Raw genomic sequence first — 21,261 nt, 5'->3', positions numbered from 1 at the left:
CAGAAGAGACATTATGATGGATTTAGAGTGACCTCATGCATATTGTATGTTCATAGTATAGGGCTACTTCCCCTAGAGATGATGAGTGCGGACGTACACAATATGATGATGAGTGCGAATGTACACAATGAGGATGTTCATGAGGCGCATGACACTATGGGGTTCCGCTGACCTCTGGACATCGCTACAGGTTAGCTTGACCGGAGCGTCTAGGGGGTGTGCGAGCGCCCTGGGGATTCACACTCGCACTTGTGAGTTGTGTGTAGGGAAGTACTACACATCCAATTTATCTCAGACTAGAGGCCACCCCTAAGATGATTAGAGATAGGTCCCTAAATCATGATTGCATGTGTTTGCATTTGCATGGCCCCCTATAGGACACTTACGGAGTATTTTTTTAAATACTCAGGCCGTGTGCCACATCATTTTTTAGGTAAAGGCAAGGTGCACTTGTATTGAGGACGGCAACATTGCGAGCAGAGACTGTGGCACGTGCATAGAGTAGACTCATATTTAAATTTCTAGTCTTAAGTTAGAATAGGTTGACTGAAACTTATCCTAACGCTATCGTTCTATCAATCTATCACAAACCTATCCCTTTCTACCCATATCCTAACCATATTCTTTCATCAACCTCCCCTATCCATGGCACTCCGGTATGTAACCAATCATGTTTCATGAACGTATCTTACTCCTATCGTTACATTTCGTTTTGTGCATCCTTCTTGTATCCTATCTCAAACATATCCTTGAATACATCGTACCATAATTATTATTATACAATCCACATATTATAACATAACATAACATAATATAAGCATACCGATTCATAGATAATTCACACATATAAGTATATATGACACATGCAGAACCACAGCCACGTGTCAACATCAAATATAACCATGCTGATAGTAAGGCCACTTGGTTAGCTTAAGTCGTTGTCACGAATATATCCTTAATGAAAGTTTGATTCCGTCATTTGAAATCCAAATCAACCTATGTGAGTCAATGACATCAGTTTCAAGTTTGCACTCTATACAATTATTTCTCTAATTTACATGGGGTTATTGTTAAAAGTCTTGAAGTGTTACATATATATATATATATATATATACTATTTTCAACCATACAAAAATTTAATGGAGTTCCTTGCCCTCAAATATTTACTGTTTTATTTTTAAATTATGTTCAACAAATCTTTCCTCAATCTCCCTTTCTCCCTCCCTATTTCATTTTGTAAATAGATTTTCAATTGTTTAAACAGATATTGCTAGCCAATTTTAATCGACAAATTTTAATCGATTGTTTGGCTACGATCCTACAAATTTATAAATCTGGCTACTAAAATTTGATTGATTCCAACATTATTTCCCATGTAACTTAAAATACTAACAAAAATCTAATTAATTAAATATGGGATCTAATTATTACCTAAAATTTTATTGATTCTAACCTTATTTCTTATATAACATGCTAACAAAAATCTAATTAATTGAATATGGGATTAGATTATTACATGGTAAAATATAAAAGAAGATTTTATCCTAAATTAATTTCTTATAACCATAATAGAAAGGAAAAAAGAAATCTGAGATAGGATTTTACATAATAAACCAAAATCTCTCCAAGTAAATCTGCATCTCCGTTGAAAAACCATTTTACTTCTTCTCAGACATTTTTGTTTATTTTTGGGCAAATTGTGATATTATGGGATGGAGGAAAGAGGATGCTATTAGAATCAAACGTTAGTGGAGAGAGGTGGGTAAATTTTATTTTATTTTATTTTTTATTTTTATTTGTAAGTAATCCTTTTTTAGTTATTTATTTATGAATTATTATTATTATTATTATTTTGACGCATATATTTTTTATAATTATTTTTATTTGTTTATTTATTATTATTATTTTCTTTCTTTTTTTTTTGGGCTATTTACATAAATGATGATTTTCGCATTAGAGATGAGCATGAGACGTTAATAGCAACTCTGAGTATGTGAAAATTTAGGGTCATTACGGTGGTATCAGAGCTCTAGATTTTAGATTCTGTAGACTAGTCTACGATGTAGGCTTAGCACATTCTATGGTCCCAACGTCAATGCCCTTTCACTATCAGGTATACCTTGCACAAGATAAGAAAAGAGAAACGTTTTCAAACTCGCATGCATTTTTATGTTAATATTACTGAAATTGTTGTGATATTTCACGTATTTATTTAAGAGTATGATGTGATGTGTTGCATGCTGAGTGATTTTGTTTGCAATATGATGTGAACTTAGTATATGTGATGTATAACATAATTTCATAAGTAATGAGACTTAAACTTAAGAGAAGCTATCTGAGTTTCTAGAACCATATTGCCTAGACCACGCGAAAGAGTAAGACGAGGAAAGGGACGACCTCCTATTAGAGGTAGAGGACGAGGTGAGGCTGAAGAGAGCCAACCTCGAGAAGGATCAGAGACAAGGTTTGAATTAGAGCCCTTATTGTATGTATGGTCGGCATGTACCCCTACGAGGGTAGACCTAGTAACTAAGGATAGAGTAAAGAATGGTCAAGTAATAGTAGTTGACCAAACTCTAAGCGTAGACCTTGTAGTAAAGATGACAGACTTCAACGTAATACTAGGCATGGACTGGCTAGCTACAAACCGTGCTAGTATAGACGATTGCAGAAAAAAAGTAATATTCTCACCACCGGGACTACCCCAAAGGTAGTCTCGATGATGAAAGCAAATAGATTAGTCCAACGAGGCGGTTGGACTATATTAGCATGTGTCATAAACGTAAGAGGAAAAGAAAAGATCCTAGATGTCACGACCCGAAATATATAACTTCAAGCCGTGACTAACATGAATTATGACATGTAATGTATAAACGAGAAATTCACAGAAAAACATTTATTTCAAAAGAAAAACGTTTCTTTACTAAAAGGACACATGTGCCTAGGTAAAATAAGAAAAGAAGGAAAACATGAAAGACAAAGTGTTCTATATAGTAAGACTAGACTGACGCCCCGGGACACGCTTCCTCTGTGACAACCCACATCGATCAACACGCCCTCTCTTGACTCGATGCCTCACGTACCTGAAAAAAAAAAAGGGTATAGCAAGAATGAATAAAAGAATTATACTCAGTAAGCCACCTATTTGTAGGCTCTTACTGCATCCTAATCTTAACAAACCCCCCACAGAACTCTACATTAGCTCAAGGACATCTGGTTTACGTCTTAGGACCTTGGGACTTGCCCCTCGCGACAACTTGGTTCTTTATCCTATCATTAAAAAAAATTTAAGAACTCCCTTATGCTGTCCTGTGTAATGACTGGTGCCCTACGAGTAGCTACCTCAGTATGGCTCTGAGACTATCTGGTATCTTACCTAGGAAGTGAGCTGCAACCCCCTAGGCCCATGACAATCCCCTGGTCAGGGAGAGCTACCCCCCTTAACCTATCCAGCTAAATGGTCTATACGACGTGGGCACACGTTTCCCATGCTAAAATAGCTAAGAATAGTCGGATTATGATCAGGAACCCCCTGTTCCCCTACGAAGCTATGACACCAATCACACACCAGTAGCCTAAGGGTACCCTAGTGTGCTTCATACACCATGGTGGTCTGTTAATCTACTAGGGAAAGGATTAGATCTAATACCTTAGTACCTGGTTACTCTAACCAAGAATCCCTAGACTTATTCATATTCGCAAGTCATGAAAATTAACTGAGTACGTACATAACTATGATCCAAAATCATCAAACACATTTCATGCAAAGTAAACATCCATCAACTCCCGGAGCGCAGAGTTCGCAATTTCCCATCCTCCATTCAGCATAAACATATATATAGGCATAATAAGCGGGAATCTAAAAGCATATCAGCAGTACCCAAGTAACTCTCATAACAAATCACAACTTACATCTTACTTCCAATGATCTATTACCTACAATCATTAACGAAAAGCTACAACCTAAGATATTCAAACTAGCATGCATGCATTCCAATCGATTCCTACAAATATTACTTCCTAAAATTCCGTGTGGTGACTTACCTGGATGACACGTGCCCTTACGCAGCGTTTCTACACACTTGGCGTATCGAAAGATGATGATTTTTCCTTAATTAGGTCCTATTTCAAATAAAATGGGTTTAGGATTGGAATCAGGGGGAAAATAGGGAAAACAGAAGTCGAATGGGTCGAAAATAAGCTTACACGTGCTTCCATGCGCCAGCCACGCACCGGGGTACAACAACTCGCGGGTTCCACGCGCGAGTACCACGCGCCCAAGGTTTTCTGCAGTCGTGGGTCGCCGATTCAGAGACGGTGGTTCGGGTGGACCGCAGGTCGCTAGTTCGGTTCAGTTCGCCGCGTGGGTATCGGGTCAACCGACGGGCGCGGGTCGGGTTGTATTGTCGTGGACGCGTGTCGCAAGGAGGCTGGAACTACGTTTTCCCAGGCGGCGTTCGACGCGTGTCTGAAGGTGATTGGCGCACGTGGCCCTCTAGCTGTTTGACACGTGGCACGCCGGTGGCTTCTCTCTCCTCCGTTCTTGGAAAAATTCTCAGATCTCTAGTTTCGTTCGATTTCTTCACCAAAATCAGCGACGGATCTTCTCTTGCGGGTTTTCTTTCTGATCTTGACGAAACTGGAGGAAATCTCAACACGAGTTCTCACTTCACTCCAAGAAGAACTCCATAGTGCAGGTCTTAGTAGGAGATGGATTCCGTCAGCAATTCTCCAATGAAAAACTCCGGCTATTCAGTTTTCTCTTTCAAACTTTCTCTCAATCCTTCTCTCTCACACTTCTTTCTTTTGCACGAATTCTGTGGAGGACCTTCAAGAACCCTATAATGGGGCTGAGTGGTAAAATGTCCATTTTGCCCCTCGACCGTTTTTTTTAATACGTTACAAGAAAACGTGCCAATAGTAATTAAGCTTTTGGATGTATTTCTAGACAACCTATCTGGAATACCTCCTTCTCGAGGGGTCAAATTCATTATCGAACTCGAGCTAGAAACTGGGCTTATTTTCAAAGCACCCTATGGTATGGCAACAACGAAGTTGAAGGAACTCAAGGCGCAATTACAAGACTTACTGGATAAAGGGTTAATTCGACCTAGCGTATCCCCCTAGAGTGCGCCAGTGTTGTTTGTTAATAAGAAAGATAGATCGATGCGCCTATGCATCGATTACAGAGAGCTAAATAAGAGAACCATAAAGAACAAATACCCTCTCCCTAGAATAGAAGACTTATTCGATTAGCTCAGAAAAACAACGGTATTTTCTAAGATAGATCTGCGGTCAGGTTACCATTAAATAAATAGTAAAGAAAAAGACGTACCAAAGACAACATTTAGAACAAGGTACGATTGCTACAAGTTTGTAGTGATGTCATTTGGCCTCACCAATCCCCAGCTGTGTTAATGGAGTTAATGAACTGAGTGTTCAAGGACTGTCTAGACACTTTTGTGATCGTGCTCATTGATGACATCCTAGTGTACTCGAAAATAGATATGGAACACCTCTAAAAAGTCCTAGCCACCCTAAGAGAGAACACGTTGTACGCCAAGTTTTCAAAGTGTGAATTTGGATTACGACAAGTCTCTTTCCTAAGACACGTGGTGTAAAAGGACGAAGTATCTGTAGATCCTACGAAGGTCAAAGTGGTCACAAAGTGGGCACGCCCAACTATGGTAACATCATTACAGAGTTTCTTGGGACTAGCGAGATACTATCGAAGGTTTGTGCAGGACTTCGCTAGGATAGCCTCGCTTTTGACACAGTTAACGAGAAAAGGGGTACCATTTATATGGAATTATGCTTGTGAGGCAAGCTTCCAGAACCTAAAAGAGAGATTGGTAACCATCCCGGAACTCACAATACCTGAGAGATCATAAGGGTACATAATCTATAGTGACGCATCCAAGAAGGGACTAGGATGTGTGTTAATGCAACATGATAAAGTTGTTGCATATGCATCTCATCAACTTAAAGAATACGAAAAGAATTACCCTACCCACGATCTGGAGTTGGCCACTATAGTGTTCGCGCTGAAAATTTTGGTGACACTACCTATATGGAAAGAAAATTCAAAAGTTTTATCGACCACAAGAGTTTAAAATATTTTTTCACCTAGAAAGAGTTAAATATAAGGTAGAGAAGGTGGCTAGAATGGGTGAAGACTACGATGTTGATATCCAGTACCACCCTGGAAAAGAAAACATGGTTGCAAATGCTTTGAATAGAAAGATGGCCCACTCTTTGGCCCTCATTACGAGGAAAGTAAGGGTACAAAGAGAATTTGAGCGAGTCAACATAGTTGTAGCGACCGAGAGAGTCATAACACAACTGACCCGACTCACAGTGCAACCTACGCTTAGGTAGAGAATTATTACCTCCCAACGAGAGGATCCAAATGAAGGGCTATTGTATCAGGGACGCCTATGTGTCTAGACAATAGAGGAGCTAAGGAAAGAAATATTGACGGAAGCTCACAACTTGCCATTTGTCATGCACCCATGAGGTACTAAGATGTACAAAAATTTAAAACAACATTTTTGGTGGAAGAGCATGAAGAGGAACGTGGCCAAGTTTGTGAGCAAGTGCTTAGTTTGTCAACAAGTGAAAGCTCCTAGACAAAAGACAGCGGGGATGTTACAGCCCCTGAGTATACCAGAGTGGAAGTGGGAAAACATAGCAATGAACTTCATAGTAGGATTAACCAAAACGCTTAAAGGCTATACATTGATCTAGGTAATTGTCAATAGGTTGACCGAGTTGGCAAACTTCTTACCTGGGAAAGTCACATATACAGTTGATAAGTGGGCACAAATGTATGTGAAAGAAATAGTAAGACTACATGGAGTTCCAATGTCTATAGTTTCAAATCAAGATCCACGCTTTACGTCAGCGTTTTGGCGCGAACTTCAAAATGTGTTGAGTACTTGCCTCCACTTTAGTACCGCCTTCCACCCCCAAACATATAGATAAACGGAGTGCCTAAACCAAATCTTAGACGACACGTTATGCCCTTTCGTATTAGACTTTAAGGGAAGTTGAGCTTCCAAGTCACTATTGGAATGACACTGTTCGAGGCCCTGTATGGAAAACGGTGCAAGTCCCCTTATGTTGGGACGAGGTAGGTGAGAGAGAGCTAGTAGATCCCAAGCTGGTTCGAGTCAGTCACAAACATACTAAATGAATTATGTTGATAACTCGCTAAACCAAGGGTGGGTGTAAAATGACTAAAATGCCCCTATAACTATATACCACTAGCTTATGACCAAAGTGACCTCTAAATGACATGAAATTTAATTAGGAGGGCTTAAAGGGATTATACAAAGTTAGACTATTGGAATATGTTGAGGACTTAAACAAAGAATTGGGGTGGGAAGTGACCAACATACCCCATAAGAATTCTAAAATGAGGAGATTAAGACAACTATGGAATGTGAACAAAGAAAAACTAAAAGTACAAAACTACCCCTCATCAGTTCATAAGAAATCAAGATTTTTTATGAATACCGAGTGAAAAGATGCTTATACAAAATTTATACAACATTTATAAAATCAAAAGAGAACCAAAGAAAAAAGGAAATATAGAGGAAGAATAAAAATAAATAAAGAGAGAGCAGGGAAGAAAGAAATGAGGAAATACAAAGAATTCCCAAATACAATGAACTATTGTAAGTGTTAGAGAATTGAACGTGAAATTGATGTCATGGAGTCATATAGGTTGATGTGGATACAAAGGACAAAAATCGAACTTTCATTAAGGATAAATTGGTGACACCAGTATAAGCTAATCAATTAAGTAGAGTTACTATATAATAGGCTAAAAATTGTATGAGTTATGATGATGTATGAGTATATGATGATGTATGCGTTATGATGCTTGATGATGTGCATAGTATATATATTTTGATGAATGACATACTTGATATACTTGATGCACTCTATGGCAATATGATGAGTATGATGATTGCATGACGTTTACCTTAATATGATGATGTTTTCTATATTGAGCATGCTATATGATGATGAGTGTCATATTGCATCATGTCGTTAGATCGACGTAGGACACAACCCTAAGAACATGAAAATGATATTAATACAAATATCCACGAGTATGTGTTACCTAGAGTAACAAAGAGATGAAACTAGAGGGTTGTGTGAGATGAGACATTATGATGGATTTAGAGTGACCTCATGCATATTGTATGTTCATAGTATAGGGCTACTTCCCCTAGAGATGATGAGTACGGACGTACACAATATGATGATGAGTGCGAATGCGCACAATGAGGATGTTCATGAGGCGCATGACACTATGGGGTTCCGCTGACCTCTGGACATCGCTACAGATTAGCTTGACCGGAGCGTCTAGGGGGTGTGCGAGCGCCCTGGGGATTCACACTCGCACTTGTGAGTTGTGTAGGGAAGTACTACACATCCAATTTGTCTGAGACTAAAGGCCACCCCTAAGATGATTAGAGATAGGTCCCTAAATCATGATTGCATGTGTTTGCATTTGCATGACTCCCTATAGGACCACTTACTGAGTATTTTTTTAAATACTTAGGCTGTGTGCCACATCATTTTTTAGGTAAAGGCAAGGTGTACTTGTATGGAGGATGGGAACATCGCGAGAAGAAACTGTGGCACGTACATAGAGTAGACTCATATTTAAATTCCTAGTCTTAAGTTAGAATAGGTTGTTTTGCATTTCATTGTTTTAAATTATTTTGTATTTATTTTTAAAACATTTTTCGAAGTTTAAGTTATAAATGATGTTCATGTAAGAGTTATATTTGCGCATTAAAGATGAGCATGAGACGCTAGTAGCTCATCAAGTGTGGGTTGATCTTCGCGATTAATTTTTACAAAAGAATGCTCCAACAATTTTTCAGATACGAGAGTCGATAGCAATGATGTCTCAGGGAACCATGACACTATCAACATATTTAAACAAGCTTAAATCACTCTGGGATGAATTGGAAGCGTACCGCACACCATTTACCTATAATCAACGTCAAATACATGTTGATCAACGCGAAGAAGACAAGTTGATGCAACTACTCATGGGGCTCAATGAGTCTTAGAAAACGGTGAGATCTAACATATTGATGATGACTCCATTACCTAATGTGAGACAAGTCTATTCATTACTTGTACAAGAAGAGATGCAGCGTCAGGTAACTTCTGAACCTATTGAGAATTTCTTGGTTGCATCAGCAGTGCAAAAAGAAAACAACATATTCAAAATTCACCAAAGACAAATCATGTGAACACTGCAATAAAAGTGGTCATACAATTGATGAGTGTCAAATCCTTAAGTTTCACATTAAATTTTGTGATAGAAGACATACAGAAGATCGATGTCAACAGAAAAATAATTCTAGAAGAGCAGTACAAGTCAATCAACGCAACAATCGTGGATATCGATCATCTGCAAATATGACTGATGTTCCTCAATTGAATACAAAAGAAAAGTCACTTAATTTCATTCCAATTTTTTCTTCTCAGCAATTACAATAAGATAGCACAAACCTTATCTGCACTCAATCATTGTTCTTCTGGTAATTCTGACAATAACGTCAATGTTGCAGGTTTGTTTCCAGTATCTGCATTATCTATTAACTCTATAAGTTCTAATTCATGGATTCTCGATAGTGGAGCTACAGATCATATAGTATCTAGAGCCTCTGTTATGATGGAACCAAAGACTGCCACCATATCTACAATAAATTTGTCTAATGGAGGGACAACACATTTGTCACATACTGGAAATGTTTCCTTTAATCTTAACCTTAAATTAAACAATGTTTTATGTGTGCCTTCATTCAATTTAAACCTAATGTTCATCAGCAACCTTACCAATGACTTGAAATTTTATGTCACCTTCTATCCTAATTCTTGTGTTATGCAGGACTTGGCTAAGGGGAAGATGATTGGCTCGGGTAAACAATTCGGAGATCTCTATCATATTTCTTCATCTCCAATCAAATCTTCAGCTCACCAAGTATCTCAGTCATCTGTTTTGTGGCATTTATGCCAAGGTCATTCTTCTTTTTCTCATTTTAAATTTCTAGCAAATCAATTGCATTTTAATAGAACACCATCACTATTGTAATCTAATAAGACACCCTTTGAAGCACTCTACAAACGACCTCTTACATTTCACCATCATAAAGTTTTTGGTTGTAAGTGTTCTGCAACTGTAGTACATCCTAAGCAAAAAGTTGAACCTCAGGTCATTCCTTGTGTTTTCGTAGGATATCCTTGTGGTCACAAAGGTTACAAGTTGTATGACATGCAATCTAAAATTTCCTTCAACTCCCATTTTACCACTTCATGGTTCATCCTACTCAAACATCCATTTTAGTCCTTCCCCACCTTCTATTCCTTAACCTACTACTTCGTCGTCCCCTCCGCCTTCTATTCCTTCTCCAGATTCATCCACTAATTCTAATATTATCTCACCTGATACATTAGTTCCACTCCGACGTTCTACTCGTACCAAATAGCCTTCAGCTTGTTATAATGATTATGAGATGTCTTCTGGAGCCAATCATTTAACCTCTATCTCAAGTCCCAACACTGACACTAGGTATCTCCTTCATCATTACCTTTCATTCTCGCATTATTGTTGTTGCTTGAAAATGGTTCACTCATCACTTGAATTTTCAAAATGTCTTTCTCCATTGTAATCTAGACGAGAAAGTCTATATGTCTTTACCACTAGGTATTCGTCGACAGGGAGAAAATACAGTATGTCGGCTCCATAAATCTCTTTATGGTTTAAAACAGGCTTCTCGCAATTGGTTCTCCATATTCTCTACCACTATATAAAATGCAAGCTACAATCAGTCCAAAGCAGATTACTCTTTATTTAGTAAGAGTAAAGGTACTTCTTTCACTATAGCTCTTATCTATGTTGATTATATTCTTTTGACAGGAAATGATCTCAAAGAAATTCAACATCTCAAGACTAGTTTATTTGAGAAATTCTTTATAAAAAATTTAGGGAATTTGAAATATTTCCTACTCATTGAATTTTCTAGGTCTAGAAAAGAAATTTTTATGTCTCAAAGGAAGTATGCTCTAGACATTCTTCAAGACTCAAGTCTTACAGGAGCAGGTCTAGAAAATTTTCCTATGGAGCAAAATCTGAAACTATCTTTAACAGAAGGAGAGAAGTTGAATGATCTAAGTAAATACAGAAGGTTGATTGGCAGATTAATATATTTAATTGTTACTAGGTCTGACATAGTTATTCAGTTCATATGCTTAGTCAAAGGTACTCCTGATCAAGTACTTCTACTATCATCTAAAAACAACTTAAGATTACAAGCATATTGCGATTCAGACTGGGATGGTTGTCGAACTTCCAGATGGTCTATTTCTAGGTTCTGCATTTTCCTTGGAAATTCAATTATTTCTTGGATGTCTAAAAACAAACCAATGTGTCCAAAACATCAGCAGAAGCCGAGTATCGAGCTATGGCAAATACTTGTTTAGAGTTAACTTGGTTAAGATACATTATTCAAGACTTGAAAGTTTCATTGTCCGAACTAGCATTATTGTATTGTGATAATCAAGCAGCATTACACAAAACATGCAATCCAGTTTTTCATGAACGTACGAAACACATTGAAATAGATTGTCATATAGTTTGAGAAAAATTACAAGCTGGAGTCATCAAACCGTGGTTATGTTTCAACTAAAATGCAATTGGCAGATATTGTCACTAAAGCTTTGGGAAGACGCCGAATGTGGAAAGAAGATACTAGTGCTGCGCACGGACCGAGGCAGAGAATTCACCTTGGCGAGTTTCGAGCCGCTTCATGTGGTTGGTCCTGCTGCAAGTGAAGAGTGAGGTAGCATAGGCAATTAAGCGCATTCAAGTGCACGCGGAGGCCGAATGCGGGAAGAAGATACGAGTGTTGCACATGGATTGAGGTGAAGAATTCACTTCGGCAAGTTTCGGTAAGAGTACTACAACGAGCTCGGCATGCAGCGGCACCTAACGGTGCCCTACTCCCCCCAGCAGAACGGGATGGCGTAGTGTCGGGACAGCAAGGTCACTACTGATGACGGTCGGGATGCCTGAGAGGTTCTAGGGAGAGGCAGTCATGATGATCGTCTACCTCCTCAATTGGTCTCCTCTACATCCTTGAGTTGGAGATAGAGCAGCCAGTCAGCCTCTCAGCCAGGACCGAAGAAGTAGCTTGGAGGTGGCACGCAAGGTACGGGCACCTGAATTTTCCTACACTACAAAAACTACACAAGGAGGAGATGGTGCAAGATTTTCCGGCAATCAAAGGCATGAACAAGTTGTGCGACGAGTGTCTCATCGGCAAGCAGAGGCGCATCCCCTTTCCGTCTAAGGCATCCTACCGCGCCGGTGAGCCATTGAAGCTCGTGCATGATAATATTTGTGGGCCCATCAAGTCGGCGACCCCAGGCGACAAGACTCTCTTCCTCCTGCTGGTTGATGACAAGAGCCGCTTCATGTGGTTGGTTCTACTGCAAGCGAAAAGTGAGGCGGCAAAGACGGCAGAGGCAATTAAGCGCATTCAAGTGCGCGCGGAGGTCGAATGTAGGAAGAAGATACGAGTGTTACGCATGGATCGAGGCAAAGAATTCACTTCGGCGAGTTTCGGTAAGAGTACTGCGACCAGCTCAGCATGCAATGGCACCTAACGGTGCCTTACTCACCCCAACAGGACGGGGTAGTCACTGTTGATGATGATCGGGATGCCCAGGAGGTTCTGAGGAGAGGCGGTCATGCCGACCGTCTACCTCCTCAATTAGTTACCAACAAAAAGCCTCAACGGGAAGATGCCACACGAGACCTTGTACAACAAGAAGTTAGTGGTACATCATCTCTGAGTGTTCGGCTGCGTCGCATACATGAAGGTCACGCGTCCCCACCTCGCCAAGCTAGATCCCAAGGGGCTGAAGGTCGTCTTCATCGACTATAAACCCAGGAGCAAGGCGTACAGACTCTATGATCATGTAGGGGGTGAGCTCACGTGTCGCGCGATGTCGTCTTCGATGAGAACACCTTCTAGCGGTGGAACGACGTGACCGAGGTAGACCAAAAACCAAATCAATTCAAGGTAGAGTACCTCATCACCGAGCCGAGAGAAGGAGGAGCGCAGCATCGGGCATTGTCACCGCCGACATTAGCTACACCGGACACACTTACGCCAATACCAACACCAACCACAGCTCCAGCTACGCCCCTTGAAACAGTGGAGTTCGCAACACCATGTACTGCAAACTCGACGCTGGATGTCGATCACGATGATGGTCTGGCAACTAGGTACCAAAGGATGAAGACCTACTGGGAGGAGGTGAACCACCTAGTTTGGCGGCGCGCGAGCTCGAAGAAGAAGTGGCCGAACTGCATGCCATAAGCACAGATTAACCGAACTCCTTCACCGAAGCAGAAAGAAATTTGTGCTGGTGAAGACAATGCAGGAAGAGATGGCGTCCATCACTAAGAACAAGACGTGGAGTCAAGAGGACATACCATCAGGACACCAAGCCATAGAGCTCAAATGGGAGTTCAAACTAAAGCAAAACGAAGAGGGAGAAGTTGTGAAGCACAAGGCCTGTCTAGTGGCGAAGGGCTAAGTCCAGAAGCAAGGAGTAGACTTCGAAGAGGTATTCGCGCCGGTGGCAAGGTTGGAATTCGTCCGCCTGTTGCTGGCAATCGCGGCACATTACTCTTGGGAGGTCCACCACATGGACGTGAAGTCCGCTTTCCTCAACGGAGAGCTAAAGAAGACTGCCTACGTACGACAAACACCTAGCTTTCTGGACAACGACAACCCCGATAAGGAACTGCACCTGCACAAGGCACTCTACGGGCTTCGGTAAGCACCATGAGCTTGAACGTGAAGCTCGACAATACCCTACTGTCGCTGAAGTTCAAGCACTGTACGTCGATGACCACGACGAGCAGCGACTGATTGTGGGAGTGTACGTCGACGACCTCATAATCACTAGAGGAGGGGACATGGAAGTTCTTGGAAGAGGGAGATGTCAAAGAACTTAGAGATGAGCGATCACGGCGTGCTTAGCTACTACCTCGACATCGAAGTGCAACAAAGTACTACCGGGATCACCATCTGCCAATGGAGGCCTGACTCTAGCTAAGAAAGGTCGGCACTACGACGGCAGTCGATACTACCAATTACCGCAGCATTGTCGGGAGCCTGCGCTAACTAGTAAACACACGCCCAACCTTGCTTATTTCGTTGGATACGTGAGTAGGTTTACGGAAGCACCAAGGGAGAAGCATCTTGTAACTGTCAAGCGCATCCCGGCTATGTGGCCAAAACTAGAGGCTGGGGTGTGAAATACTGCGCAAGAATAGGAAAGGAGAAGCTTAAGCTGGTCGGCTACAGTGATAGTGACATGACTGATGACGTTGATGATCGTATGAGCACCAGCGGGATGATTTACTTCCTCTCAGGCGGCGCGATCTGCTGGCAGTCAACTAAACAAAAGGTAGTTGCTCTATCCTCTTGCGAAGCAGAGTACATCACCACTTCGACGGCGGCCACACAGGGGGTATAACTTGTGCAACTGATGGAAGAACTCATCGGAAGAGAAGGCAATCCACCAATGCTATACGTGGACAAAAAAGCTACGATCTCATTGATAAAAAATCCAGTTTTGCACGACCGAAGCAAGCACATAGAAATTAGATTCCACTACATCTGGAAATGTGCAGATCGAGGGCTCATCAAAGTTGATTTCATCGGAACAGAGAAACAGCTTGGAGACATATTCACCAAATCTCTGGCACGGGTGAAATTTGAAGAACTTCGCTCGAAGATCAGAGTTCAAACAATAAGGTAGATATATACCACAGGACTTTAGGAGAAGATTGTTAAATAAATCACTTTTGTAGGTTAAAAAGTCCTTCCTCATTTTTAGTTACTATTTTTTAGTTAACTAATTTTTACTTAAAGCCACACAATTAAAGTGAGTGGAATGGCTTTAATATCCACCTCAAGTGAAATACTCTCTCTCTCAACATTTTCCTTCTTTCAAAGATTTCCTTTAAAAAAAACAACAATGTTGGCTACCACAAGTTGAATTAATGCTCAAAGGTCAATCTCAACTTGAAGTTAAAATAGATAATATGTTTGCACTCGCGGTAAATATGATAAAGGTCATCCATTACATATAAAGGTAAAAAATTTAGAACAAAAAAACCAGTAGAGTTAATTTATTCTGATGTGTTTGGTCCAATCAAGCAAACATCAATTAGTGGGATGCGATAAATGGTGATGTTCATTGATGACTACTAAAGATATTTGCGGATGTTTTTCAGGAAAGAAAAGTCCGACACATTCTCAAAATTTCAAGAATTCAAGACAACGATCAAAGGAGAAGTAGGAATGAAGATTTGTTGCCTACGATCAGGCAATGAAAATTTAGATACATCTAAAGATCTAAGTGACACTGATGCTAGTGACTCAACAAAGCGAAACCGCTGAAAAAGGAAATGACACTTCAACAACTACGACCAGAAAGAATTTGAAAGTCAAATCATAAATATGTCAATGCAACTATTATAGAAGACGGATGACCAATATGGTACAATGAATGAGGACTAATATTGAGGAGGAGTATTAAAAGATCATAGTTGGTAATTAGGGTCTCATATAATTGTTTAGTAAGAAAACGAACAGGTGTTTAGTGTAACCATGTGAGAGGAATCCCACTAGATATGATAGTACAAAGATGACAGTTTTTCTTCCATTACACACCATCTTCATCCTCTTGTTCACATTGAATCTAAGAAATGGTTTACGTGTCAAGTTCATACCAATGATTAGCAAACAAGAGACATTATTATATTCTGAATATTCATTGGCCCATGTTAGGGGGCAGTGGAACACAAACCATTCATATACTTTTTTAGGTTTAAATTAAAATATTGCATTTCTTAATTCTTAGTTATGGTATCCAATGATTATCTCATTACACATCTCAACGGCTTTATAATTATTAATGGATTGATTGTGGATAACCTTGAATTTTTTTTTTTTTTTTTTTTTTTCTTGAGATGTGTTATTTTATGAAAGTTCAGTCACTAAATTATCCTACTGACACGAGCAGATTTGGTTTATGATTTATAAAAATTAGTCAGTAATATCTAAAAGAACCGAGTTCCAAAAGTCTTCGTTCACTCAACTAGGGGATTAGTTATCGATTTACTCTTTAATTTTATGTTGTATCAATTTAAACTCTAGACTTTTAAGCATATTAATTTAAACTCTCATGTGCAAAACTTATAATTCCATTATAAATTGTCAAGAGTGAATCATCTCGAGAGGACTACGCAGGATGACCACTACAACTTGTAGCTCGGAAGGAGTTAGTGGAAATTCTTCATATAGTTCTCTTATGAGAGCTCCCACCGAAGAGAACATGGCATTGCAAAATGGGTCTTTTATGCATAATTCCCGTCTATAAAAATGAATGGTACATACACTAATTCTTACACGTCACTAAATTTCTTTAAAAAAATCTAAACCATCTTCAATTATTAAAAACAGATATACTAAATTGATTAACTTATCATAGTGAAGAATTATTGGTTTGCACATGCAAAGTTTTGTAAACAAAATTTTATAAAAATGAGTATTTAAATTCATAGAACTGTAGTTGGGAAAGTAAAGGCCGAATAAAGTATGAACGCACAAAATGGTGTCGAAGGAGGTAGTAGGTGGGGAGCTGTCGGCGAGGAGGAGGCAAAGGAGAGGCCACAAACTCCCAAACTTGTATGTCTTCTAGTAATATTTAATTCTTCCATCTCTCTCCATGTTCATCATGTTCATCTTCATGTTCATCTTCATGTTCATGGTCAAATCCAATTTTTCATATACAAATTTTAAATCCATTCAATCAATTTTTTTTAAAAAAATTAAATCTATATAATATAAAACTAATGATTTAGTTTTTATAGTTGTTAAGATTTATTTTTAAATTCTTCCTACCATATGAATTAAATGCATATGATTTAATATGAATTATCAATGGTTTAGCTTGACCGCATGTTTTTTAACTTATATGATACAAAAGTTGACTCTAATGGATTTTAAATGCTTCATTAGGATTATGACACAATGTGATTTACCGTACCTTGCTTGATAGGCTTGTATGATGTGAGAAAATGTATGATTTATGATTTAATGTCAGTTATGTCCTTAGAAGCATGTTAGGAAGTTGAAATATCTATGTATGTCCGATTTACGTATGGACTAGATGTATTGCGCCTTAGAGGATGCGTATGACCAATTAGCAAGCTTTAGCATCCGTCTTATCTTTCCTTGATCCTTGAGCCACATTTTGTTGAGAATGAACGCTTCACATAGATATTTCAAATTTACATGGAAGAAATATCGAGAAAGTTCTAATGAGTACTTAATCTACTTGCTCCAGCTTCTACAACGGTTGAGTCTCTTCCATAAAATCTTCTTCACTATAACTCAAGCACAAGGTCAATATAACCGACCCCTTTTAACTCATTGAATCACGGACCATAACGTTGACACAAAAATAAAAATACTGTAAAATTTGTGAATTTAAAACAAAAGATATAAAGACAATAAATACATTAAAACAAAACAAGTCAAACATATGTGCACATGTACCACTTTAAATATAAAGTTCATTTACAAAAGATAGAGGTTTACAAAAGCCATGTACAAATAAAATAAGACACAAGCCGACGAGCCTCCTCAATAGTCGCACAAGCCAACATGTTCCCACAATGATAAGTGCTCTATTCGCCACTTGAAAAATAAAGTAGAGCTAAAATGAGTACTAAAATACTCAGTAAGCTACCTATTTGTAGTCTCTAATCGTACTTGTTCCTTATAATATATTATTAAGCTATGTGCTCAGCTATATACTCCTTAGCGAATATTGTAGCTCTAGTTTGTGCTAGTATTTTCAAGCTTATACGTAAATAAACCCTATACATTCCTCTTAGCTCTATGTTTTACGTTTACCTAGGTCCATCATCAACCTTGTACCTTGAGTCACCATGGCCCATGGAAAGAGCTCTAGGGTAAATTCATAAATATGGAGGAGCCTTCGTTCTTAAATCGGTGATCGTATGCCTAGTATCGAACAAATTCATAAATATGGAAAGAGCTCTACACATGTATGCCTACTGAATTATAACTAAGAGGTCCACCCTAGTAGTATCGAACAAACTCCACAATAATCTGTTACTTCTCGATACACTAACGAATAAAGTGGAAGTGAGTGTTGATGTGTTTGTTGTGCTATGAAATACTGAGTTATTCATCAACGTAACCATAGATTTGTTGTTGACATATAGAATTACTGGTTTTAGCTCACTTTCGATCATTTTGCTCAACAAGTTTTTCAACCACAATGCTTGGCATGATGCCACAGTTGGTGCCATGAACTTGGCCCCATAGGAAAATAGTATCACAATTCACTGCTTCGGAGATGGTCAAGTAAATAAATTTATGTAGATATAAAATATCAATCCTCGGGTGCTTTTTCTATCGTTAATGTCTCCAGCTAAATCAATATTGGTAAAATTGATTGATTCTTCATGTTCTCACCCTCTTTGATACTTTAGCTTGTATCTTATGGTTCTCTTCACATTGCAGCAGAGAATGTGCATGACTGCTTGATGATGCATCACTTACTCATCATTTCAATAAAATATGAAATATTTGCACACCGGTAAGTCTAGTACCTTAGACTTTCGAAGATATGCCTATACTCGATGAGATTCATCAAGCTTCCTTCATTGTCTTTCCCAAGCTGTAACCTCACTTTTATGAAATACTTGGCCGAGTTGCACTTTCCATCTTAAATTGTTGCTGCACCTTTTCAGCATAGGTCCATTACTTTAGCATGATGCAATTTTTCTTTAGGTACACCTCAATACCGAGGTAGAAGTGAATAACCCGAGGTCGGTTCATCTCAATTATTTGAACTCTTCGATGTCTTTCACACTTTTATTGATGACAATCAAATCGTCTAACGTACAAGCTAATAATGAGATTCTTCAAGCATTTCATGAAATTGAGATTCTTCAAGCTCTCGTCCAGTTGTATGATTCACGCCCTCAATACTTGTCATAAACTGTAGAGGGTCTTTGATAACTTGTACACTTTGTGCTCTATGATTTTGATGGAGAAACCTTCAAGTTGGGCAACATACACTTCTTTTTGGAGTCCACCATTTAGGAACGTTGATTTGACATTTTTTTAAGTCATGAACCTCCCATCGTGTTGAGCTACGAGGGCAAGAAGGCCTCCTCAAAATCAACTCCTTGTTGCTGTATGTATCCCTTCGCCACGAGTCTTGCCTTGTGCTTAATGACGTTCTTTTCACTATTCTTTTGCAACTTAAACATCCACTTCAAACTGAGGGCCTTGTGACTAGACAGTAAGTCGATGGGATCCACATCTTTGCATGGCCTCTTGCCACTCCGTCTAAGTTGTTGCCTCAAAATAGGTTGTCATCTCCTCAACCGTGATCAAAACAGCTTGTTTGGATCTAACTCTTTTTCAAGTGTATCTGCATAAATTCTAGTGAGATAATGAAAATTCTTTGGTCCACCATCTATTATGGATTCTTTTGTGCTCTTCATTGAGCTTCCTTGTTCTGGAGAACTCGTCACGCCTTTTGGTGTCACCAGTAATGACATGTGTGCATTTGTTGGTGTTGGTGTCAGTGTCGATGCATTTTCTAAGTCTGCTACATCAGACTCATCTTCTAGAGTTGTGCACTCCACAATAGTCTTTTTGTTGTCACTAATGCTACACCAATCTCACTTCTTCTCTTCTTCAAATACGTCAATCTCCACTAATATGAATTTTTTCATCTTAAGGATCATTTAGCTTGTGTGCCTTAGTCCTATCCTTCATGCTAAAGTACACCATTTTTTTGACTTCTATCATCAAACTTCTTTATATGCGGTTTTGCAGTCTTGACATATGTTGTACCACCGAAAACTATAAGATGCTCATAATGAGGTTTCTTATCAAACTAATCTTCATACGGGGTGCAAGTGTCCAATGCCTTTGCCATAAAAAATAAAAATAAAAAAAAGTTTAGAAGACAAACCACATATTGTATTGTCTCACCCAAGAAAACCATTGGGACCTGCATACTTTTGAATAAAATTCTTACTATTACACTGTGGTTTCTTCGCTCAACCACACCGTTTTGTTGTGGAGTATATGTCGCGGTGAGTAGATGCTTGATGTCTTCCTCTTTACAATACATTAGAAAGTTTTGGGATAATAACATGCTTGTAATGCCCCTAATTTTCTTGCCTACATCAAAGACGTTATTACATGCATGTCTTTAATAACATGTGTAAAAATCTAAATAAAACGTTTCAAAGGAAGTCATGGACTTATATGTTTAATATAAAATCATAAATAAAAATAATAACATCACAAAGATTAAGACCTTAAAATAATTTTTTTAGTACGAAAATGAAAAACCACCTATAAGACTACTAATTGAAAACAATGCATACTATTGTCCTATCTTAGCTTTCATGGGCGTTCCAACATTCACCGTCATCCGTTCAAGTACACTTTACCTTTACCTGAAAAATAAGGATAGCATGTGGCTTGAGTATTTTAGGAAATACTCAATAAGTTACCCCAGTTTTGGGGATGGATAATGCGAACACACACATACATGATGGGACCTATACTTTAAAACAACATAGCATGACCTTGAACTCTTTCCAATCCAGGCATGGATGTGTTGTACTTCTCCACACACGGTCCACGCACGCACACATTGGCTCACCAAGCAGGCTCGTAATGTACCCCCTAGGCCTTGCTTCGTCAAGCTAAACGCGTTGATGCATCGCTAGACACCATGGAGGAAAAGTCCAACATGATATCATGGCGAACATAAATATTGAAGGTACACGTCCGTACTAACGCAACACAAGGGGGAACTATCCCGATACACATTACATACATAAATGCATGACAATGGTGCATTCACAATGTTGATTGCTTCTATTACCAAGGCCATGAAACGAGGTTCGTTATGAAAGATTCTAAGTTTATTTATATTGTTCATCATTTTTTAATTTCAGGTTTTGAAAATTTAGATTTATTTCGTAGTTTCCACCAAACATTAAAAAAAAAAAAAAAAAAAAAAAAAAAAAAAAAAAAAAAAAAAAAAAAAAAAAAAAAAAAAAAAAAAAAAAAAAAA

This window comes from Cucurbita maxima, unplaced genomic scaffold, assembly GCF_002738345.1.
Source record: "Cucurbita maxima cultivar Rimu unplaced genomic scaffold, Cmax_1.0 Cma_Scf00011, whole genome shotgun sequence".
Lineage (NCBI taxonomy): Eukaryota > Viridiplantae > Streptophyta > Magnoliopsida > Cucurbitales > Cucurbitaceae > Cucurbita > Cucurbita maxima.
The sequence above is the reverse complement of the archived record's forward strand: the minus strand, read 5'-3'. Positions refer to the sequence as shown.